This window comes from Hyperolius riggenbachi, chromosome 5 (genome assembly GCF_040937935.1).
Source record: "Hyperolius riggenbachi isolate aHypRig1 chromosome 5, aHypRig1.pri, whole genome shotgun sequence".
Taxonomy (NCBI): Eukaryota; Metazoa; Chordata; class Amphibia; order Anura; family Hyperoliidae; genus Hyperolius; species Hyperolius riggenbachi.
Window position 1 is genome coordinate 213,614,881 of NC_090650.1, and position 25,180 is coordinate 213,640,060.

The window sequence follows — 25,180 nt, forward strand, 5'->3', positions numbered from 1 at the left end:
GCAGCATTGCTGCAAAGCTTTCATCTCCATATAAGTATGTGGGGAAGTGCCAGAGGATATCTGATCCCCTTGGAGTTGTTTCCCTCAGTTCCATCTGAACCGGACTATGATCAGAAATTATCATGTCTAGGATTTCTATTGACTGTATTTTACTAATTACTGGGGCTGATATTAGTAAGAAATCCATTCCAGACATGCCCACATGTCATGTGGATCGGAGTAGAATGAATATTGCCTATCATAGGGGTGATGTAACCTTCAGATATCGGTGAGCTGTGTTTCTTTTACGAAGGAACATAAGTTCTTAATTTTTTATGATACATGGAGGTTAGCTTGGCATTCAATGATCTATCCTCTGTGGCATCCATTATGGTATTAAAGTCCTCCCCTATGATCCAGCTGGAAGTGGGGGAACCCACAAGTATATCATATATTTCTGATAGGCATTTGTTGTTATCATCATTTGGGCCATAGTAGTTTACAATTTGCAGGTTCTCACCTTGTATTAGACCCCTTATTGCTAACCATCTCCCCTCGTCATCATATTTAATTTCTTTGAGTGTACAAGACAAGTTCTCGTGTATTAGAATTATAACCCCTACCCTCCTGCCATTTGCGGGGAGCCATAGATTTGTCCCACTCAACTTCGTTTTAGAAATCTGAAATGTTCCTGCGCAAGGTGCGTCTCCTGGAGAAGTGCTACCTCTGTTTTTAATTTCTTGAGATGACGCAGCACCATGGATCTCTTTTGTGGTATCCTAAGCCCCTTCACATTCCATGTACTTATTGTAACCACCATGATGACGTAGTGGGCGACAAGCAACAACCTGCGTCTAACTTTGGGCATTATATGTTTCCTTTTCATCAGAGAAACAGTTACATAACCCTCCCTCCAAAACAAGCCTTTTCCCAAACAATTCCCCAAAGTATAACAAAACATATATATGGCTGCGCCAGATTTCTTCTGGCGTGTCTGTTACTGCCATCTTAACTATTGCAAACCTATAATGCGACTCCACTTCTTCCCTAGTGGAGGAGAACTGTCCACAGAGCAGTTATTTCCAGCTTGAAATTATATGGGATAATTGCTTCCAACCGAGCTGTTTGGTGGCAGCCATCCCTTGTGAGATAAACTCACGTGTACATTTTAGCTATGTTATATAAAGTCGCCACAGGTATCAGTTCTTGAGTTAGCGTTTAATTCTACTCCACAAGGCAATGGCCTATGGTTTGTCATTCCCCGCTTTATGGCTTCATGTACCTTATCCTGTGTTGTCAGATTGTGAGGGTGGCAGGGCAGCGCCGGCTATGGCAGTAGTGTCCTTGCCTAGAAACAGGGATTCTGCTTCCTGAGGGGTTTTCAAGATATGAGTGACATCCATATCATCTGTGACTTTTAAGATGTCCGGGTACATCAGGGTGAACTTCCATTTTCACTGTAAGCATTCACTACAAGCTGTGTTAAATTTTTGTCTGAGCTTTGACACTTCCAGTGAGAAATCATTAAACAGCCTGAGGGTCACTCCTTAATATTCTAATTTTTGGCTGTTTTGCCTATATGCACGAAGGATAGCCGCTTTATCTGCATAATCCAAGTACTTTATCATGACCACCCTTGGCTTCGATTTTCGAGCTGTGTCATTCAGTGGGCCTACTCTGTGTGCTTTTTCCACTTTGCAGGGTATGGGAAGGCCCAGGGTTTGCAGTATGTTTTCCGAGCAGAATTTGTGTATTGTATCTGAGGGAAAGAATTCAGGTAATCCAACCAGTCTCAAGTTACTGTGCCTGGATCTGTTCTCTAGATCCTGTACCTTAGCATGCTGGTCTTTGTTCTCTGTAGGAACTTTATCTAGTCTTTTAAATTGTTTTAGAGCAGTCATCTTCAATATCTGAGATTCGTTTTTCTGCCTGTGTTATGCGATGTGTGTGTGCCTGCAGTTCTTTGTAAACTTTCTTCAGTGACTGCTGCACAGCTCCTTGTATCATTTGCTCTAGATCGGGTTTGAGCTGCCTGACTACCGCTGCAGCGATCTTATTGTAATTTAAGGTGGACTCACCCCCGCTGTTTCCTTCTTCATTATCAGACACCCAGTCTTGTTGGTGTTGTTCATCTTCCGTCCAGTCTGAAAGATGGGAAGGTGTGGGAGATTTTTCCCTCGCGTCTGCTTTGTTTTTGTTCTTCGGCGCCATCTTGGGCTCTTGTGCTGTATCTCCCCATTTGCGGCCAGAGCGGGTGAGATATCTGTCCATGTCCCTTCCGGTTGGTTGGCGCTATTGTTCAGGAGGTTCCCCTGCTGTGTCTTGAGCGAAGCGGGCACTTTCGCTGGGTGTAGGCTCGGCAGGTCTGGAAACACAGAGCGGAGCTCTGCTTCTAACCTCCTCTCATCGTGGCGCCAGAACCGGAAGTCCCCCACTATCTTTTTAACCTATCCTGAAAATGTGGTGTTTCTAGGATGTAAGGGGGCTTTGCTATTAATCGCTAAAGTCAGCGGGTTTTGTTTCCCTAACGAACTGTCATTTACCGCATTTAAAAGTATTTTCTCAAAAACTATAAGGTCTTTTTGAAAAAAAAAATTTCCCTTGCTCCCACTTTTCTTCTTAACATAACCAGCAACTTTGGTGTTTCTGGTATTTAAGGGGGCTTTGCTATTAACCATTAAAGTTGGCTGGTTTTTAATCCCGGATCACACTCGTGATCTGTGATTACATGCAATTATTCGACTCAGAACTGGATATCTGTTTCTATTCGTGATCATGATCACGAGTCAATTTGAAAGTGGGCGGAGTTGAATTCGTGATCACTCGAATCGTGATTGAGGATATCCGAGCACCCTTGCTCATGCCATTTATAAGAGAAATAAATCTAATTGAAATTTTCAGAATGTGAACATCTATTATTTATTTTTTATTTATTTTTTGTTTTGTTTTGTAGAAATCTAAAATAATTCTTTAAAATCCCTTTACAGTATACCGCATAAAATGTGCCTTATTTAATGGGACTCAGAGGAGTTCCAAAATGCGTCATCATGGCAGCCGGCGTGACAGGTCTGCGCATGCGCGGGAAACCTGCGCGTACGCAGACCTGTCACGCCGGCTGGCGTGATGACGCAACGCCGGCGTGATGACCCATTGCATCATTAATCAGGAAGAGCCGGCTGACACCAGCACTGGGTGTCGCCGGGTGACGCTGAAAATGGGGGGCCGGCGGAGGCTGAAGGAGACGATTCAGGAGGATGCTGTAGGACCTCGCCGCCTACACTGAGCTAGACTAAGCCCCAGGTAAGAGTATTCTTTTACATTTGGGCACTCCTCGGAGTCCCTTTAACTGTGTTAAATAAATATAAGAGTGTAATTACCATTATGTATTATAGTGCTGACATCTTACAGAGTCTATAGTCATGTCACCAGGGATGAGCTCCGGATCAAATTCGGACGACATCCGAATGAGTTTCATTCAGATTTAATCCTCCTAATTAGTGCAGCTGAGCGGGTGTGTGCGCAGGGGGGGGGGGTTTAAACGTACTAACCTGTCCCACGGTTTGTCCCATGGCGCATACCACGCTGCGTTTCAATCCACGTCACTTGACTACTACACTTCCTGCTTCAACCCGGAAGGAGGAAGTGTTTGTAGTCACATGACTGCACATCCCCGCTTCAGTTATGTAGCTCCGCTTTGTAAACAGCGTCAATCGTGGCTAGCAGGCTGCTAGAAGAAAATAGACACTTTTTTCTGTTTACAGCACTGCGATCTATGCGCAGCACTGTTTGGGGACAGCTTAGTGAAAAAGCTGTCCCCTTGAGTGATCCACAATGTTATACCCTCTCATAGGCTGATTCCTCCCCCAGGACTTGACGCCAATCAGCGTTAGGTGGTCCTGGGGGAGCCACTTTACGACCACTGATCGGCGTTAGGTGGTCGTGAGGTGGTTAAATACACATAAAAGTTGGTGATGGCAGCATGTTTGGGGGCTTCACAATTAACAAGGGAAGTCAGCACCATACAACTTCATGCAAAATACTAAGAATTAGCAAGTGTGACATTAAACACAGGATTTCAATTGGAAACAGATGAATTTGGAAATTCTGATCATCCCCAATCATCACACATTTTATATACATATCTTTTGCAAGACTAAAGCAATACATATAAGTATAGTTACAAATGCTAATTGTATCACTGATGGGCTGGCTTCCATTTTCAATGTTTTGCAGTCAGAAAGCAAAAGTGCCCAGATCCTTAAAGGGAACTTGAATTGAGAGGAATGCAGAGGTTGCCATCTTCTTCATTTCCTTATAAACAATGTCAGGTGCCTGGCGTGTTGATCTTTTAAGTTTAGCTGTTTTTTAGTCACGCATCTGCAACAAGCATGCAGCCAGTGGCGTCAGACCAGAGTCACAGCATCTGATTTGCATATTCATTCTGGGTCAGAGACTTCAAGTTTTAGAGGCAGAGCATTAGGACAGAAGTCAGACAACTGGTACTATTAGAGAATGAAGATGGCAGCTTGCATATTCCTCTTACTTGAGGTTTCCCTTAAAGAAACAAATTAATCCTTAAAATAAGTAATGAAATACCAGATGGATCATTGTAATAAAAAATGAAATAAAAAAATTCATCACTACAAAAAAAGGTCTGATAGCTACTGAGATGTAGTTCATTACTCTAAGTGCTGCATATTCCCCTGCCCTCTAATACCATAATTACAGCAATGTGAGGTTTTATCTTTGCTGTAGTAGAGGCTATCTGGTCTGCCTTGAAACCGGGACCTCTTGGTACCTTTTTGATGTCTGGTGCTGCTTCCTGCAGTCTCAGTTGCTATGAACTAAAGCTAGAGTGTTGGAGGAGGTTAGTCTGCCACTACCTCCTCTACTTATCAATTTTAAAGGAACTCAGAGCTCTTAAATGAAAAAGATTTTATACATACCAGGGGCTTCCTCCAGCTCCATCCGCTCCGATCGCTCCCACCTCACTGTCCTCCGCTGCCCGCAGCTTTGGCAATCGGGTCCTGTCACTGCCGTCAGTCGTGGCCAGCTAAAAAGGAGAAGTGTGCTCTTTGCGTATCTCTCCAGCAGCTGGAGAGATACGTAGAGGGTGCACTTCTCTTACGCCAGACTGGCTCCGACTGATGGAAGTGAGGGGACTCGGTTCCCAAAGCAGCAGGGGACGGTGGCGTGGGAGTGATTGGATCGGATGGAGCTGGAGGAAGCCCCAGGTATGTATAAAATATTTTTCATTTCGAAGCCCTGGTACACTTTAAGCCTTTTATTGCATTTTTTTTTTGTTTTGGTGCCTTTGTTTGCTGTATATTATAGTTGAGTCCATCCTGGTGGAGGGGTGTTCCCCCTTTTTTTCCTTATCTACAGAGAGCGACTTCTTAATCCTGAGTGGGGACAGGTCTAATCTCCTCACCTGCATTTACAGTGGTTGCCTTTGTGGTGACCCTGCCTTGTGAGTATTAATTTGTTACTCTACACATTTCAACATTTACAGTACTTATTACACTATATTGGGCTCTCAGTGTTTCATGTTCTATATTTCTCTAAAGCTAGATGGTGTTTTCCTGTACAGCCTAACATGTAGGGAAACCAGGATCTCTGGAAGATGTACAAGAAGCACCAGAAATAAGTGCCTTAAGAGGAACTGTCATGAAAATCTTAACATTTAAAACACATACAAATAAAAAGTATGTTTCTTCCTTAGTAAAATGAGCCATAAATGAATGCTCTCCTATGTTGCTGGCATTTACAGTAAGTAGTAGAAATCTGAAATTACCGACAGGTTTTGGGCTAGTCCATCTCTCCATAGGGGATTCTCAGTATGGCCTTTATTCTTTATAAAGACACTCCCTGAAAAAGATTTATACAAAGATGCTGACCAGCCTCCCTGCTCACCGTACACTTTTTTGGCAGTTGGATGGAGCAACTGCCATTCACTAAGTGCATTTTGAAAATAAAGAAATCCCTGTGAACTCCCCACGAGGAGATGGACTAGTCCAAAACCTGTCAGCTCTGTCAGATTTCTACTACCTACTGTAAGTGACAGCTACATAGGAGAAAAGTCATTTATGGCTCATTTTACTCTGGAAGAAACGTGCTTCTTACTTGTATAAGTTTACATCTACTGGTATTTTAAATTTTAAGATTTTCGCAACAGAGGTCCTTCAAGTGTGATTGAAGGGTGGACAGCTGCTATTAAGGTGAAAATATTGTCTCACTACTAAAACAATGCAGATAATAATACTAAATACTAGCCCACTAGGAATTTTTTTGTATTACTCATTTTATATGCTTTCTAACATGAAAGAATACTGCAGTCTGGTTCACTTCTTAAAGTTCATTATATAGTCTGTTGACTTCAAGCTGATGGTAAATTCTTCTATATCACAAAACTTGAGTTCATATTTACTTTGGTTGTTGGTGTTTCAGTGGTAAGGAGATACAATGGACCATTTTTCACTAGGATGTGATATCCGCTTGTATGGTACACAGACAACCATGTTGTGAACAGCATCTCTTCAACATACACTTGAACAGGTTGGAAGATGCACTTCAATTTTATATTTTCTGACCAAGCAAAGATAAATGACAATAATTCGGCACCACATGGTATTACACAAGCGTCCAGGAGCTCCACAGTAAGGCTCAAAATAAAAAGATTGGTGTGCCACTGTCCTCACCCCGGTACCTGGGGGTCACAGCAATACGTATTCCACAAAGGACCGGCACCACACAAAGTATCTGTAGCTCTTTTAAGATTTAATGACAGCAGACATGATAACAACAACAGACATGCTGTTTCGGCCTCTTCTGGCCTTTGTCAAGTTTCTCAATGATCACGTATACCTTGCTGTATAAAACACATACATTTAAATAGAAAAACCCACCCACATGGTGAACCCATGACCAATCACAGGAAGCGCAAACTGGAGGACCTGATGGGAGACTTATACCGTCCAAAATGGACCAATAAACGCTGCTCAGTTTGAAATAACACTCACCAATCAGGTGCGCCCATACGTCTCTAATAGGGTTGCTTGCAGCGGGGAACCCTCTTGCGCACCTGATTGGTGAGTGTTATTTCAAACTGAGCAGCGTTTATTGGTCCATTTTGGACGGTATAAGTCTCCCATCAGGTCCTCCAGTTTGCGCTTCCTGTGATTGGTCATGGGTTCACCATGTGGGTGGGTTTTTCTATTTAAATGTATGTGTTTTATACAGCAAGGTATACGTGATCATTGAGAAACTTGACAAAGGCCAGAAGAGGCCGAAACAGCATGTCTGTTGTTGTTATCATGTCTGCTGTCATTAAATCTTAAAAGAGCTACAGATACTTTGTGTGGTGCCGGTCCTTTGTGGCACCACATGGTATTGCTTGTTAGACAATGATTTGGATGGCCAGGATAAAGCATGTTGAAGGAGATTATTCAGGAGAGATGTTTGTTCACTTTCAAAGCATCAGATCTGTTGATGTATTATCATGATTACAGTGTTCCAGGGCATGTACCAAACACAGTAACACAGATAATTACTTCTGCTCATTTAATACACATTGGAGACAGATATTCACAAAACACCTGCAAAGTACACTGTGAAGGAAATGGGTCTCTCTGCGTTTTGGTTTGAGCATAGCATGTCTTCCTAAAAGTATACTGTAATTTGTCCTTTACCCCCCTCCCTTCCCCGGCCTAAAGTGGTTATGTTACAATAATCATCAGCAGTCAGCAAACTCATATGTCCTTCAGACTGTGTGGAAAGTCTGAGACTAAACAATAAAAGAACATTCCAACAGAATAAAAAGGCAGGGAACTGAGGAAAGGAACATGATTAAAAAAAGAAAATAAACTGGAGCTGTTTCACTAATGGAGTTACATCTAGGGTTTAACTGACAGCCAGATATTAGAAAAGACAGAACTGCTTATGGATTTGTGAGGTCAAGCAATGAAAGACTAAAGTTTATTACTGCCACTGCCTGATAAAAGGAGATAGAAAAGACAGGCAGGTATAAGGGTAACTTAGTTATATCTGTCTATGAATGCTATTGTATTTTCAATTCGCTCTCTTCTTCTACACTACAGCACATCATGTCCACAGATCTAAAGGTTTCTTTTTTTTACTGTGACAGCAGTTTATCTGGAAATCTTGCAGTCCTTGTATAGCAACATTGTCATCTCATGTTTTTTCTAGTGTAATAACACCAATAAAGCAACCTCTGGCCAGGCACTGAGGATTAGCAGCACAATACTGCTGTGTTGTGTAGAAGTATATTTGTAGAGAAAGCAGAAACAAACATATATCCCATAGTGCTGCTCTCGCTAAAATGTTTCAAAGCTGGCATGGCTATTCTGTATATAGCTGTGACATACTGTGTGTTTCTCTCTAAATTGACACAGTCTTCTGCTACTGTCTGACTAATGAAAATGGAGCACATCAAGGGTCCTGTGATCTGAAAGCGTTTCTTTTTCTGTGCACAACTTACACCACATTGGAGAAAAACAGGCACATTTCACAGTAGAATGTTTTTCTACTGTGACATAACCTGAGTATTTACAAATACGATTTACAATTTTTTGTCTCAGTCTTTAATTCAGAAAATGCTGCAGAAAAAATAATATTATTATTTTTATTAAAACATTTACAAAAAATAATAATTTGTCACACATATAAAGATCTGCACATGACCTTCTATTATCCTCTAGAATCCTCTCCTCACATTCACGTATACAAGATTTTTCACGTGCTTCATCCCTCCTCTGGAATCCTCTGCCACAACACATCCATCACTCCCCAACCTTTGATATCTTTAAACGTGCCTTCAAAACTCACTTTTTCCATCAAGCATGCAATCTACCTTAGGCCAGTTCACCTTGTGGCCTCTGGCCAAGTTGTACTTCCTACCAGATGACCTAAAACACACTGCCTCTAGGTATGAAAATTATACACTACCCCCCCCCCCCCCCCCACACACACACACACACATTCCTTTAGATTGTAAGCTCGCAAAGGCAGGACTCTCTCACCCTTTGTGTTTTGGATTTAGTTACACATTTATTTATATTAATTCTGTCACTGTTACCAATTCTGTACTTTGTTCCAACTCTGTATCTTGTATATTGGTGTATACCATTGTCTGTATTATTTTGTACCCCATCTTTCTTACTTTGTACAGCACCGTGGAATATGTTGGTGCTTTATAAATTAATAATAATAATAATATATTTCTCCTAAATAGACACAGCTGTGGCATATAGTAGCATGTAGGGGATTATTCAGGATGCCCACTTTTATATGTATTATCCTGTTTCCAGCATCAGAAACACTTCCTATATCTAAGGTAAAAGGTGAAGGAAAGCAGGGCATCATACAGGGTAATTGTCACAGACCGCTAGGCCGGTCTGCGGATGGGGTAAATCGATCAGCGTCAGAAATCCTCTTACACGGTCATTTGTTCAACACGAAGGGTAACCCGCGTTCGCAATTTGATGAACTGACTCGCGAAGGGAGCGTTCTGATACCAACCGAATCACTCCACACACATATACAATTCAAAGATCTGCCACCAAGCGAGTTACACAGCCCGCTACTGTAATTTTACTAGGACTTCGAGAACGCTATATTAACCCTTAGCAGTATGCAAGAATCTGGGTCAGATCGTTATGTCTGGGCCGGGTTCCCGCGCATACGGGTTATAAATGTATACTTCTATTAAACACAGGGTAGCGAGTTCAGGAGAATAGGTACGATTGTGTATGTTCAGCAACAGGTCATAACCGCTAAACGATTTTTAAACGTTTAATAACACAAATGCATTACATACAGTTATATACACCTATTAACATATAAAACACAGAGCTTAAAAATAAAAAGGAATAAAATCAGAAAGTTCTTACTTAGTTAGCTGAGCAGTCCATTTGAAGGATGAAGAAAATAGTCCAGTTTAAAGTAGGCATTCAGGTTAAAGTCTTTGTACACAACATGCGCCCGGTTCTCCTTGAGCACATGCCTAGACCTTCCTGGTAGATGGGAATTGAAGAACTGGGTGGAGTTCCTTGCAAACGCTTTTTACTGACCAGAGTTTTGGGGCGGTCACTACCTGGAAAGTAGGTGTGTTTGAGGCAGGGTTACCTCCTGAAAGTCAGGTTGCCACCCCCAGACTTGGAGCAAGGAATGTACCAATTATTAATAATTTGTGTAATTCCGCCCCAGATGGGTGCATCGCAAATGCGCGACCATATTCATAAGCAGCATGCGACTCTGTATTAAAGAGGAACTCCAGTGAAAATAGTTTAATATAAAAAGGTGCTTAATTTTTACAATAATTATGTATACATGATTTAGTCAGAGTTTGCTCATTGTAAAATCTTTCCTCTCCCAGATTCACATTCTGACATGTATTACATGGTGACATTGTTACTGTGGGCAGATTATGTAGCTGTTCTGGCTTTAACAGACAGCTATAAACAGCCATTTCCTGTGTGTGTCATTGTTACATTGTGGCAGTTTGCCCAGAGTACCGTACGGTACCAGAGCCTCTTGTGGGAGGGGTTTCAGCACAAAATCAGTCATACAGCGCCCCCTGATGGTCTGTTTGTGAAAATCATTATATTTTTCATGTAAAAGTGGGTATCAGCTACTGATTGGGATAAAGTTCAATTCTTGGTCGGAGTTTCTCTTTAAATTAGTCTATACACGCCTAGTCTGTCGAATTTGCTCTACGCAGGCCGGATAAAGTGGTTTCTATATGGATCCCTGATAGCTAGAAACGTGCACTTTAGGTGAACGATAGAACTGTTTCCTAGGTATCAGAAAATGTAATTTTGGTCTTGCTGTGCCAAACCTATTTTGAATTATTAATAAAGTAAATGTTCCCATTGTGTGAAGCTATGAGTTTTTGGAGGGAAATTTGAATCTCAACCAGTTTGAGGAGGTTTTCCTTTTGGGGAAAGATGAGCTGTAGCCAAATGGCTTCTCCCCAGGGAAGCTAGCCACGTGTGACATTTTTTTTCCTGACCTGAACAGGATGTGGGGGAGGGCTGCCCTCTCTCAGTAAGAGAGAGGGAAATTGACATCTATTGTGCATTTACCCAAGACTGACAGGAACTGTGCACGACCATGCGAAAGTCGATGGCGATTTTGCGCACAACTTTCCGTAATGTCCGTCACATCTCCCCCCTACCAGTCGGACGCACAGAGTGGGTCTGCATGACCCGCTCTACGCGCCGCTTAGCTACTGAACGGGTTCTCGACTTCTTATCTGACTGCCCTTTAGACAACTCACCAGAAGCATAAGGCCTCATGGTCCGGTGTGTCCCAGTGTCCGCTTTGCGGACGGTGCGATGCACACCCACAGGCTTACCTCTAAAGGCCTGGCTGGGTTTGCGTAGCGCTTCCTGTAAGGGAGAGAGTCGTTGGCTGACATCCGGGTCACTTCCTGACTCTCGGGTGTCAGCCTGCGAATCTGGAAGCAGCGTGGCATACCCCTGCTCTAACTGACTACACCTTGGCACAACATTTTGGTCAGCACAACCTAGGTGGACATTAGAGCACATTTTAAAAAATGAATCAGCCTTTACCGGGGTGGCGAGGCTTGCCCCTTCTCCAGGAAGGATAGAGGGTGGACCTCTGGGCAGTTTTGCACTGGGTTGCTTCTGCAAGGGGAAAACATGCAAGGGTGAGACAGGGAAGGCATGGCCTGTCTCCACCAGCTGTTTGTTAACAGCAGGCAATGGTGGAGCACTCTGGCTGTCATAGCAGGAGGGGAGGTCTAGGCCCCCTGCTGCCTGCTCTGACACCTGGCCTGCTTCCACTGCCAAGCACGGATATGACCCAGGCAACACAAGACTGTTACCTCTTAGGTTAGAGGCAATCACACTTAAACATAAATCATTTTTAGTAATAGGAGATTCAGCATGAAATCTATTAGCAACATCTGGTACAACATTAACATCACAGTTACGTTCATTTTTCACATCATGTACACAGGTATCTGGAACAACAGTGACAGGTTTAGAATCAGACAAACCGTGATTAGACAGCTGTCCATTAGAAGCAGGTACCGCTTCCTGGCCTCCTTCCCTAGGAGGGCTAGGTACCATTACCCTTGCTGCCTCCCTCTGTCCCACCCCAAGCTTGTACAGTACCTGAGTGGGTCCAGACTGGCAATCCGGGGTGTTGATCACAGGTTCATAAAAGGATCGTAGGGTGCCAAGATCGGTGCCCAACAGCACAGGCACTGGGATGTCATCTGTCACCCCCACAACTTTTGACTGGCGGCCCCTTCCCCAATCGAGAACAACATGAGCTTTGGCGATGCGTGCGTGTGCGCCACCAACTCCCAAAAGTGTGACACGCTCATTAGGCAGGAAATTCTCCCTGGCTACAAGATGAGAGCGAACCAAGGTAAGCTCTGCGCCTGTGTCACGGAAACCAACAGCGATCTGGTCGTTAACTTCCACGACTTGATGATTTCCGGAAAGTCGAGGATTTGCTGCTCCCATGACGAGGTAGGCATGTGCAGTAGAGGATGCGCTAGCCACTTCTGCGCTAGGCTCTGGAGACGGCGTCCTCACCTCGGGGCAGGCAGACTTGAGGTGTCCTCGCTGTCCACAGTGGTAACACTTCGGAACATATGTGGCATCAGGCGGATGAGTAGCAGGTGCAGCATCCGGCCTCTGTGGCTGTGGGACCCGATTCCCACGGTTAGCAGGGGGAGGAGAGCTGGGTTGCATAGGTCTCCCCCCTCTCCAGCTCTGGGCTGGAGGTTTGCGGCTCTCCGGCACACGGGTGGCCACAAAAGTGTCTGCAAGTTCTGCGGCAGCTTTGGCGGATTCAGGCTTCCGCTCCAAGACAAACTGCCGGACATCTGGAGTGCAGCAGTTCAGCAACTGCTCCTGCACGATGAGGTCCTCCAGACCTTGGTGAGAGTCTTTTTTGAGGCCCCGTGACCACTGCCTGAACACAGTCAGCAGGCGACTCTCCAGGTCGGTGTAAGAGTCGGTGTGGCCTTTCTGCAGGGAGCGTAACTTTTTGCGATAGACCTCTGGGGTCAACTGGTATTTGGCGATAATTGCAGCTTTTATCGCCTCATAGTCATTGTCTTTCTCAGCGGGTAAGTCCACAAACGCCTCAAGCGCTTTGTCCCGCAAGTTGGGTGTCAGATATCTCGCCCACTGCTCCTGGGGCAGATGATGCTGACGACAAGTCTTTTCAAAGGAGTGTAAATAAGTGTCCGGGTCGGTTCCCTTCTCCATTTCTGGGAATTTAAACTTTGGAGTCCCAAACGGGCCTGCTGTGGGCCGGAGTTCCGGAGCACTTTGTGAGGGATTTTGGCCTTGCGCTCGCAGTTTGGCCATTTCAAGGTCATGTCTGCGTACGGCTTCTCTCTCCTCTCTTTCCGCTACTTGCTCCGCTCGCCACCGGCGTTCTGAAGATTCCCGTTCAGCCTGGCGTTCTAAACGGTCAGCGTCTCGTTCTGCTCTGTCAGCGTTTTCTCTGACAATCTGCATGTACAGCTCAGGATTTGTCTCCAACAGCCTTTGTAATCCAGGTTGCATTCCAGCATCAGGAACACAGAACAGGTTGGCATGGGCGGGCTCCTGCCGGCCACCATGCTCCTCAGCAGTTACAGCGACCGGTTCAGACGCGGTCCCGTTTTCCTCTGGGTCTGGAAGTGGGTTGCTTTGCTCCAACCGCTCACTTTCCTCTGCCCCAGTTACAGCACCGTCTGAACCAGGAGTGTGCTCTCCCAGCATCTGCTCCGGCTGGGTATCCAGTCGCAATAAGTCGTCAATCAATTGCGCTTTCTTTTTTCTATACGTCATAATGCCTTTTTCCTCACACAAGTTTGCTAGGTCTGCCACTGACATTTTCTTGTATCTTGCTACAGCCATTTTTGCCAAATAAAAGATAGGATAGGAAAAGAGATTTGGGGGGGGGAACTCTGTGCTACACGTTTAGTCTATATAAATGGTAATGCACCGGTTATCGACCACAGATTTTTGATCTGTTCTGGCAGGTTAATCAAATAACGTTGCCGTTGATGTTCTGAACATACACAAATCCCAAAAAGCTGCCAAACAATGTCACAGACCGCTAGGCCGGTCTGCGGATGGGGTAAATCGATCAGCGTCAGAAATCCTCTTACACGGTCATTTGTTCATCACGAAGGGTAACCCGCGTTCGCAATTTGATGAACTGACTCGCGAAGGGAGCGTTCTGATACCAACCGAATCACTCCACACACATATACAATTCAAAGATCTGCCACCAAGCGAGTTACACAGCCCACTACTGTAATTTTACTAGGACTTCGAGAACGCTATATTAACCCTTAGCAGTATGCAAGAATCTGGGTCAGATCGTTATGTCTGGGCCGGGTTCCCGCGCATACGGGTTATAAATGTATACTTCTATTAAACACAGGGTAGCGAATTCAGGAGAATAGGTACGATTGTGTATGTTCAGCAACAGGTCATAACCGCTAAACGATTTTTAAACGTTTAATAACACAAATGCATTACATACAGTTATATACACCTATTAACATATAAAACACAGAGCTTAAAAATAAAAAGGAATAAAATCAGAAAGTTCTTACTTAGTTAGCTGAGCAGTCCATTTGAAGGATGAAGAAAATAGTCCAGTTTAAAGTAGGCATTCAGGTTAAAGTCTTTGTACACAACATGCGCCCGGTTCTCCTTGAGCACATGCCTAGACCTTCCTGGTAGATGGGAATTGAAGAACTGGGTGGAGTTCCTTGCAAACGCTTTTTACTGACCAGAGTTTTGGGGCGGTCACTACCTGGAAAGTAGGTGTGTTTGAGGCAGGGTTACCTCCTGAAAGTCAGGTTGCCACCCCCAGACTTGGAGCAAGGAATGTACCAATTATTAATAATTTGTGTAATTCCGCCCCAGATGGGTGCATCGCAAATGCGCGACCATATTCATAAGCAGCATGCGACTCTGTATTAAATGAGTCTATACACGCCTAGTCTGTCGAATTTGCTCTACACAGGCCGGATAAAGTGGTTTCTATATGGAACCCTGATAGCTAGAAACGTGCACTTTAGGTGAATGATAGAACTGTTTCCTAGGTATCAGAAAATGTAATTTTGGTCTTGCTGTGCCAAACCTATTTTGAATTATTAATAAAGTAAATGTTCCCATTGTGTGAAGCTATGAGTTTTTGGAGGGAAATTTGAATCTCAACCAGTTTGAGGAGGTTTTCCTTTTGGGGAAAGATGAGCTGTAGCCAAATGGCTTCTCCTCAGGGAAGCTAGCCACGTGTGACATTTTTTTTCCTGACCTGAACAGGATGTGGGGGAGGGCTGCCCTCTCTCAGTAAGAGAGAGGGAAATTGACATCTATTGTGCATTTACCCAAGACTGACAGGAACTGTGCACGACCATGCGAAAGTCGATGGCGATTTTGCGCACAACTTTCCGTAATGTCCGTCACAGTAATCATGAACTATTCAGGACTAGCTGCTATGTACTTTTTTTATCAGGCTAGGTTCACAGTAGGACGTTGCATTATGATGCAATGTAAAAGTCGCAACGCAACACAACAAAAAATTGGTAATGCACATTAATGCTGTGTTACCGGTACATTAACCTCCCTGGCGGTAAGCCCGAGCTGAGCTCGGGCTATGCCGCGCAGGGGGAGATCTCAGCCCCTGGTGGGGCGATTTTTATTCTGTAAATTGCTGTGCGCGCAGCCAGCACTTTGCTAGCCGCGCGCACAGCTTGATCGCCGCCGCTCTGCGGCGATCGGCCGCACGCAGCGGCGAAAGAGGGCCCCCCCCCCGCCAGAGCCCTGCGCTGCCCGGACCAATGAGTTCCGGGCAGCGCTATGGGCTGGATCGGAGGTGTCTGACGTCAGGACGTCGGCTGACGTCCATGACGTCATCCCGATCGTCGCCATGGCGACAGGAGAAGCCAAACAGGGGAACGCGTTGTATACGCGTTCCCCTGTTTGCTATAGATGCCGGCGACGATCGCACTAGAGGGACACATGCGCCCTCTAGTGGTGTTTCATGTAGCTACCACTCTGGTAGCTTTACATGAAACAAAAAAAAAAATTAAAAAAAAAAGTTTTTTTGCCAATTTGGCAAAAAAAATTAACCGCCAGGGAGGTTAAGTAGGTACAGTGAAGCATACAGGCAATGAAAAATATGCTTTCCTGTACCTGGTAATGTGTGCATTTAGAGGTAACGCACTGCAACTGTGCATTACCATAACACTACATGTTACAATGTGATGCTAACGTCACACTGTTAACGTGGCATAGGCTTCTTAAGACTTTATAACACAGCACCGCAACATTCTACTGCAAACCTACTGCAAACCTAGCTTAAAGTTCAGTTGGGCTTTAAATTTAACATATAATAACACCCATCTTATTTCTATGCATTGTATGATTTACATAACTGAAAGTCTTTCAGGCTCCATTGTAAAAGGAAAGTTTGAGGAGAAATGATCCATGAGAGTAAATATGTTGTCAATAGTATTTCCACTTTCAGTCTAAACTATTTGATATTTTGCATATGAACTTCAGCTAGTACTGTGACCACATGGAGGGGGAAATAATAAAAAATGAACATTTTTTACAAAAACAAAATAGTAATAAATTCATAAAAAAAACCACCCTGCACCAGCGATCAGAGCCCACCAACAGAAAGCTCTGCAGCGAGCCATTAAAGCTGTAGAGCACATATTTGTAAAAAAAAAATAGCCTGTTCACTGGGGGGTGTAAGCCTGTGATCCTTAAGTGGTTAAAACTTTGGCCTTTATGCCAGCTCCACCCCCTGCCACACACAAAGGAGTGCATGGAACGTGCCTGAAGGAGGATGAGGCTGTAGAAGGAGGATAAATGGGTGCATAGCACCCCAGCTGGCTTCTGGTAACAGCATTGGTGGATACCATAGAGGACGAATGAGCCACTGCTGGACTCTGGGGCAGGAGAGTTGATGATTGAGCCTGTATTTCTTGGGCAGCTGAACTTCTAGCAATTACATGCAGCCAAATGGCAGCATTTGGTAACACCACACATATTATGTTTGATGTGCAGTGGCTTTACCTGATGGGAAAAAAAAATCTCTTGTTGCAGGATGGTCCTACTCACATGCAACTCCATAGTGGTTCATCTGTCCTCTAGCAAGTGCCAGGATGGTGAACAGGAGCAGCTGACAGGCAGTGAATTTACTGTCTTCAACTGCTCCTGGAAAAGAAAAGCCTAATGCACCTGAAACAAACATGGCAGAGGTATAGTCAACCTCAAAGGGAACCAGAGATGAACGATTCACACAAAATAAACATATCAGTTGATAGCGTGTAAAGAATAAATGCTCTACCTGATAATTTCGCCACTCTGGTGTACCTTTTTGAGTGTTTTTTATCCATTATTGCTCCAGAAAATATCCAATATGGCCGCCGGCTCATATCTCTTCTGCTTCCAGGTTATAAACTGTTCTGGATGTGCTGTCTAGCCTCTATGAGACTATAGACAAGCAGGGCTGCTGCAGCCTTTCATCTGTCTGCTTTCCAATTTATTATTCTGGTATGCTGTGTGGCTGCCTGTAGGAAGTGTCTCTCACAGAAATGAAACTGCATACAGTAGATAATGACAGGTTGCACACTGCACACAGATACACTTGTCTGTTTCAGAGCTTCTTTCTCGGCAGCAGCAACCCCACCCATGTCAACAGCTCTGAGTAGGGGGCCAGGAGGTGGCAGGCCTGGGCTTGAAAAGACTCCACAGAAGAGTGACTCAGCTATAATGATTCCAGGTCAAACCTAGACTGAATCAGTCGGTGCATTCTTATTACAGTTGATAACAGATAGATTAGACTGAGAAGAATAAAACTAAAAGCAGGGTAGGTGTTTACTGTCATGTTCCCACTGATAAATGTAATAAAATACATGAGGGTGCTTCATCTCTGGTTTTCTTTAAGTCAGAGTGCCGGTTCTGAATACTCATTCTGGGTCAGTGTCTTAAAATAGTAGATGCAAGAGATCAGATCAGCAGGACAACCAGTCAATCTACATTGTTGAAAAGGAAATAAACATGACAGCCTCCATATCTTTCTTACCATATGGTCACTTAAATGCTTGGAAATGATGATATAGCATTTATCAGTAATGTTTATGTATCAGACATGCCTTGTACAGTATTATCTTTTAACTGATCAAAACCTCTCTGTTTTTTTATTATTTTTCATTTGCTGCTTTATTCTTAAAGAGGAACTCCAGTGAAAATAATGTAGTAAAAACGTGCTTCATTTTTTACCATAATTATGTATAAATGATTTAGTTAGTGTTTGCTCATTGTAAAATCTTTCCTCTCCCAGATTCACATTCTGACATGTATTACATGGTGACATTGTTACTGTGGGCAGGTTATGTAGCTGCTCCTAGCTGTTTTGGCTGTTAGAGACAGCTGTAAACAGCTAATTCCTGTCTGTGAACATTGTTACATTGTGGCAGTTTGCCCAGAGTACCGCGGTACTCAGAGCTTCTTGTGGGAGAGGTTTCAGCACAAAATCAGTCATACAGCGCCCCCTGATGGTCTGTTTGTAAAAATCATTATATTTCTCATGTAAAAGGTGGTATCAGCTACTGATTGGGATAAAGTTCAATCCTAGGTTGGAGTTTCTCTTTAAATATCAGTTTCTTTCTAGAAAGTAAATAATTCTTTAAACAGGTACTGTTTGTCTAGAAGCACAGCAACAATGTTCAGCCAAATTAATAGGAATTTCCTGTGACTTAAAATTGAGCTGTGTTCTGAAAGTATTTCTGCCACTGACAAGGATGCACATTTGACGGTTTTTTGTTTTTTTTTGTCATTCAATCCAGATGCAGTCACAGCACTGGACCATTTTTTAACTACCTTTTTGAAGTACTTGCCTAATCTTGATATTCATTATCTCTCATATGTAGTTATAGGACTGGTATATTTCTGAAAACATTACTATTTTGTCTCCACAAAAAGTTAAATGAAAGCAAATTTCACCTAAAAGATTAATATCTGTTATTATCAAGTATCAACAGACCAGTCAAAATTGAACTAGATCTCAAACATGAAATATTAACCTGTCTCTCTTGTCATATTTTTTATATTCATTTTTATCTCAAAACGATTTAAACCATTAAAAGCATAGCAAGTGTAGTACTTTTAAAAATAGTAAACAATGTACTAATTTCAATAAACTATTGTGCAGTATTTTCTCTGTGTTACGCACCTATATAATCACTTAAATTCATGTCTGCCATTACAAATGAAAGTGCGCTCCCTCCAAAAGATGAGGTTTATGATTGTCTCTCCAGGAACTGGTAAAATGTTGAAGAGGAAATTGAAACTGTTATTACACAGGAAATAATCACACTCTGTCAAATTCTACAGAAGAAAACATATGTTCCAACTTACTGTCACCATCTTACCTATCTGATCTAATGCACTATATAAAAAGAGCAAAATTACAAGAGCCATTTCAGTAATATCAGCTGCTGAGGGCTTAGGATGTTCTACCAGTGTTAGGAGGAAAAAAAGAACTTTCAACCTCATAAAAGATAGTTTAGTGCGGACTATCAGATGGAACAGATGTCCAATAATAATTTCAAAGAAAGAACATTCTCATTTGAAAAAGTGCTCTGAAACAATCACTTAAAAAGAAAATGTATGGACCATTTTTTTAAATAAAGCTCACAGGTTATTTTAGCATGTAAGCGTTTAATATCTTTTTGGTGTGCATCTTTTTATTTCAATAGTATCCAACTGTTTGTAATACAGTGTAAGGACTCCCCATTACATAGTTAAAAGTAAAGTTGTTTCAGTAAATAATGTCTATGCTGTGTTGTTTATAGATGATTTATTATGGATGTTTTAGCTTAGTTAATTTTTATTAATTTGCATTTTGTCCTTTACTCAAATTATAGTTTGATACGCATCAGGATGAAGCAGTTTTCCCTGTAATTAATTTGCATGATACATCCTGGTCAACAGTATGGTTATTAAAAGAGATTTGTCTTTATACACAAACAGTACATCCATCCTGATTGCACATCACAACTGTGTAGATAACATCTTAGCAGATATTCACAAGTGTTTGAGCAGCACATTTACAGGGCTTGCTCACTGTGCTAATAAGTGAATCCTAACAATTCTAGCATACATTATACATTGCTGATTGCTTCTATCTGCATTCTTCCTTGTACAGTGTGCATGGCAGTTACTGCCAGATTTCACTGTGCCTACCCACCAGGGCAGTTTCTAGGCTAAATTTCACCCAGTTCGAGAGTCAAAAAATTGCCCCCCCCCCCCCAATCAAAGCTGCTAAGTGAAATCATGTCAAAAGGCTTCTTGAAACCAACTCACCATTTTTATTTTATTTTTAATTTTTTTACTCTGCGTCTGACCACCTGCCCAGGGAAAAAAAGAGTGACCCCCTCCGCCCCCTAGCCAGGGAGTCACAGTATGGTGGTCTGACCACCTGTCCAGGGAAAAAAAGTGTGACCCTCTCCCCCCCTAGCCAGGGAGTCACAGTCAGACCATGGTGGTTTGACCGTCAGACCACCATGGTCTGACTTTGACTCCCTGGCTGTGGGTGGTAGGGGGGGTGCTCTTTTTGCCCTGGGCTGGTGGTCAGAGCCCACCATGGTCTGACTGTGACTCCCTGGCTGGGGAAGGGGGGTACTCTTTTTGCCCTGGGCTGGTTGGTGGTCAGACTCTGACCACCAGCCCAGAGCAAAAAGAGTGCCCCCCTACCCCCAGCCAGGGAGTCACACTGTTAGACCATCACCATGGTGGGTTCTGACCACCAGCCCAGGGCAAAAAGAGCGCCCCCCTCCCCCAGCAGCCACATCAGAAAGAGAGAGGCAGTGCTGTACATAGACTGCCTGCCTTACTGCCTACTTACCATGAGGTCCATCTCATGGCAGGTGGAACTGGAAGAAGGCGCCGGGCCAGGAACGGTGGGGGTCCGGGCAGGGGACCATGGAGGTGCTAGCGGGCAGCGGCAGCAAGGGCCAAGGCACCCACTAGCAGCAGTGGCAGCGAGGAGCCCGAGTCCAACTGGCCAAAAAGACTCCACCTTCTGGGGCTGGGCTCCGCCGCACACTGCTGCTGCACACAGGGGTGAGCCTGGGGTGCCTGGCACCTGGCAGCAAGATTTTCTCTGGCGCCTATGGGAGTGGTTAAATTAACCGCGCCCAACCACATAACCACACCCATGTCCTGCCTAATCACACCCACACCTTCCACCTCTTTACGCATGCATGTGGTACCCCATTCCTACCCCTCTTCCATGGGCTTGCTCCTGGCTGGCTTTGACTGCCTGGCAGTCTGTTAGTCTCTGGACTGACTCAGGTTGAGAGGCTCTGCGAGTGCGACGCAGTCACACACTGCGTATTTATGGCTGCCTGCGGCCACCGTACTCTCGCTCGCTGTCGTCGGCTCCTCCCCCCGCCAAGCCCAAGCGTGAGGTGGGCTGCCTGTATCTTTCCCGTTGCGCCGCGCAGCCTGCCAGTGTTGCCAACCTTTCACGTTATTTTTTACTGACAAATACCTAAAAATTTACTGACAAAAGATTATTTTTACTGACAAAATTTCCCCACTAAATGCACATAAGAGACAGCGTTTCACCAGTAAATGCACATAATAAGAGACCGCTTTTCACCAGTAAATGCACATAAGAGACCGCTTTTCACCAGTAAATGCACATAAGAGACCGCTTTTCACCAGTAAATGCACATAAGAGACAGCTTTTCACCAGTAAATGCACATAATAAGAGACTGCTTTTTACCAGTAAATGCACATAATAAGAGACTGCTTTTCACCAGTAAATGCACATAATAAGAGACAGCTTTTCACCAGTAAATGCACATAATGACAAACAGCCAGTTTCCCCAGTACATGTAGCCAGCCTGGACCCCCATTAGGCAGTGAGTGACAGGGAGCCCCTTTAGGCAGTGAGTGACAGGGAGCCCCTTTAGGCAGTGAGTGACAGGGAGCCCCTTTAGGCAGTGAGTGACAGGGAGCCCCTTTAGGCAGTGAGTGACAGGGAGCCCCTTTAGGCAGTGAGTGACAGGGAGCCCCTTTAGGAAGTGAGTGACAGGGAGCCCCTTTAGGAAGTGAGTGAGTGACAGGGAGCCCCTTTAGGAAGTGAGTGAGTGACAGGGAGCCCCTTTAGGAAGTGAGTGAGTGACAGGGAGCCCCTTTAGGAAGTGAGTGAGTGACAGGGAGCCCCTTTAGGAAGTGAGTGAGTGACAGGGAGCCCCTTTAGGAAGTGAGTGAGTGACAGGGAGCCCCTTTAGGAAGTGAGTGACAGGGAGCCCCTTTAGGAAGTGAGTGACAGGGAGCACCTTTAGGAAGTGAGTGACAGGGAGCCCCTTTAGGAAGTGAGTGACAGGGAGCCCCTTTAGGAAGTGAGTGACAGGGAGTACCTTTAGGAAGTGAGTGACAGGGAGCCCCTTTAGGAAGTGAGTGACAGGGAGTACCTTTAGGAAGTGAGTGACAGGGAGCCCCTTTAGGAAGTGAGTGACAGGGAGCCCCTTTAGGAAGTGAGTGACAGGGAGCCCCTTTAGGAAGTGAGTGACAGGGAGTACCTTTAGGAAGTGAGTGACAGGGAGCCCCTTTAGGAAGTGAGTGACAGGGAGTACCTTTAGGAAGTGAGTGACAGGGAGTACCTTTAGGAAGTGAGTGACAGGGAGCCCCTTTAGGAAGTGAGTGACAGGGAGCCCCTTTAGGAAGTGAGTGACAGGGAGTACCTTTAGGAAGTGAGTGACAGGGAGCCCCTTTAGGAAGTGAGTGACAGGGAGCCCCTTTAGGAAGTGAGTGACAGGGAGTACCTTTAGGAAGTGAGTGACAGGGAGCCCCTTTAGGAAGTGAGTGACAGGGAGTACCTTTAGGAAGTGAGTGACAGGGAGTACCTTTAGGAAGTGAGTGACAGGGAGCCCCTTTAGGAAGTGAGTGACAGGGAGCCCCTTTAGGAAGTGAGTGACAGGGAGCCCCTTTAGGAAGTGAGTGACAGGGAGTACCTTTAGGAAGTGAGTGACAGGGAGCCCCTTTAGGAAGTGAGTGACAGGGAGCCCCTTTAGGAAGTGAGTGACAGGGGGTACCTTTAGGAAGTGAGTGACAGGGAGCCCCTTTAGGAAGTGAGTGACAGGGAGCCCGTTTGAGCAGTAAGTGACAGGGAGCCCCCAGCCGCCGCTCCCGCTCCCCCCTTACCTTGCAGACCTCAGGATCAGCGGCGACCCGACCAGTACCGGCGGGCGCCGGACGCAACCGCTCTATATGCGGAAGTGATGTCACTTCCGCATATCAGTGCGGTGTGCTAGGTCCTAGCGCCCGCACGATTGGTCGCCGCCTGATCGAGGTCTGAGTGAGGCGCCAGGAGGGAGGGAGGGGGAGCAGTGGCGGCGGCCACAGGGACGGCCTGGCGCCCCCCAATCTGTCACTCATCGGCGCCCCGTTCAGCAGAACCGGCTGAACGGGGCAAGAAACGGCCCTGCTACCCACTAGCATTCTAATAGACATTTGCTTTAAAAAAAAAAATCATTGTTAAAGTTTGTACCCTCAAATAGCCTTTTAGCAAAAAACCTCTTTGTAACTTTGCTTAATCGAGGAAACTCTGTCCATTACCAGGACTTCATCATTTTTAAATCAGTAAACAGAGGTATATTTAAAATTGTATAGGTGTATAGAGAACTAGTAAAATGGTTCTGTGACTTTTCCTGCTTATTTGGTGTTAGTTATGAAGCATTGTATTTCATTGTTGGGACACAATTTTCTTATTATAATTCAAAAAACTACGGTACTACCATTTTGAAAAGTAGTATACATAGTAGATCTCACTTATTCACTGACAAGTTGTAAATTGTGAAGAGAGAGGGAGTGTGCATTTTGAACTAGATCATGGATAAAGTACCTGATTTACTTCACTTAACTGTCCCTCAGCGGGTCTCACAATCAAATCCCTACCATAGTCATATGTCTATGTATGTATCTATCGTGTAGTGTATGGATCATAGTCTAGGACCAATTTAGGAGGAAGCCAATTACTGTAACTTATCTGTATGTTTTTGGGATGTGGGAGCCCATGCAGACATGAGGAGAACATACACACTCTGTGCAAATACTGCTCTGGCTGGGTTTTGAACCGGGGACCCAACACTGCAAGGTGAGAGTGCTAATCACTACGCCCCCATGCTGCCCACTATAATCACATTAAGCCATCATTGGAAGAGTACAGCACGCATGTTCCTGTGCACACTCGCAATAACACTTTGGGAATTTGTAAAGCACTATGGAGCTTTATGTCCCAGGAAATAGCAGGTGATTCTGCTTTTGCACTATTTTTATCAGGTAAAAATAAAAAATAATAAAAAAAGTATATATATACTATATATATATATATATATATATATATATATATTTATATATATATATATATATATATACATTTTAGTAAACTCCAACTTCAGCTATCATCTAGAAATATGCCTGAAGAAGGGGACTAGATCCCAGAAAGCTTGCATAATTTAACTCTATCACTTAGCCATTAAAAGGTATTATTTTTTACAGAAGTTTTTTTCTACCTATATGTATTGTAAACTCAAATAAATGTAATATTTTGTTGAACTGCTCTCCCCTCAGCCTTATTAACCTTAACTATGCACATTTGAAAGTTTAGTGTCCTGAAGTGAAAAGCCAGAAAGTTGCTTTCTAATACAGTAGATGTGTGTAAAGGTGGTTAGTGTAAATTCCAAGAGTGGGTTAAAATTATTTGAGTATTTCAATTTCCCACAAACACATTCCATTGGTCCATATAAATTAACAAATGGGAGTCCTCAGTGGCATATTCAAGTAAGTTCCAGTGGGAAATATTTCCAAAAGGACTTTAAAGAGAAACTCCGACCAAGAATTGAACTTTAGCCCAATCAGTAGCTGAGACCCCCTTTTACATGAGAAATGTATTCCTTTTCACAAACAGACCATCAGGGGGCTCTGTATGGCTGATATTGTGGTGAAACCCCTCCCACAAGAAACAAGAAAAGTACATACTCTTGGCAGTTTCCTGTCTGTGAACCTTGCTGCATTTTGGGAAATAGCTGTTTACAGCTGTTTCCAACTGCCAAAAAGCATGCAGCAGCTACATCACCTGCCAACAGTAAAAATGTCACCATGTAAT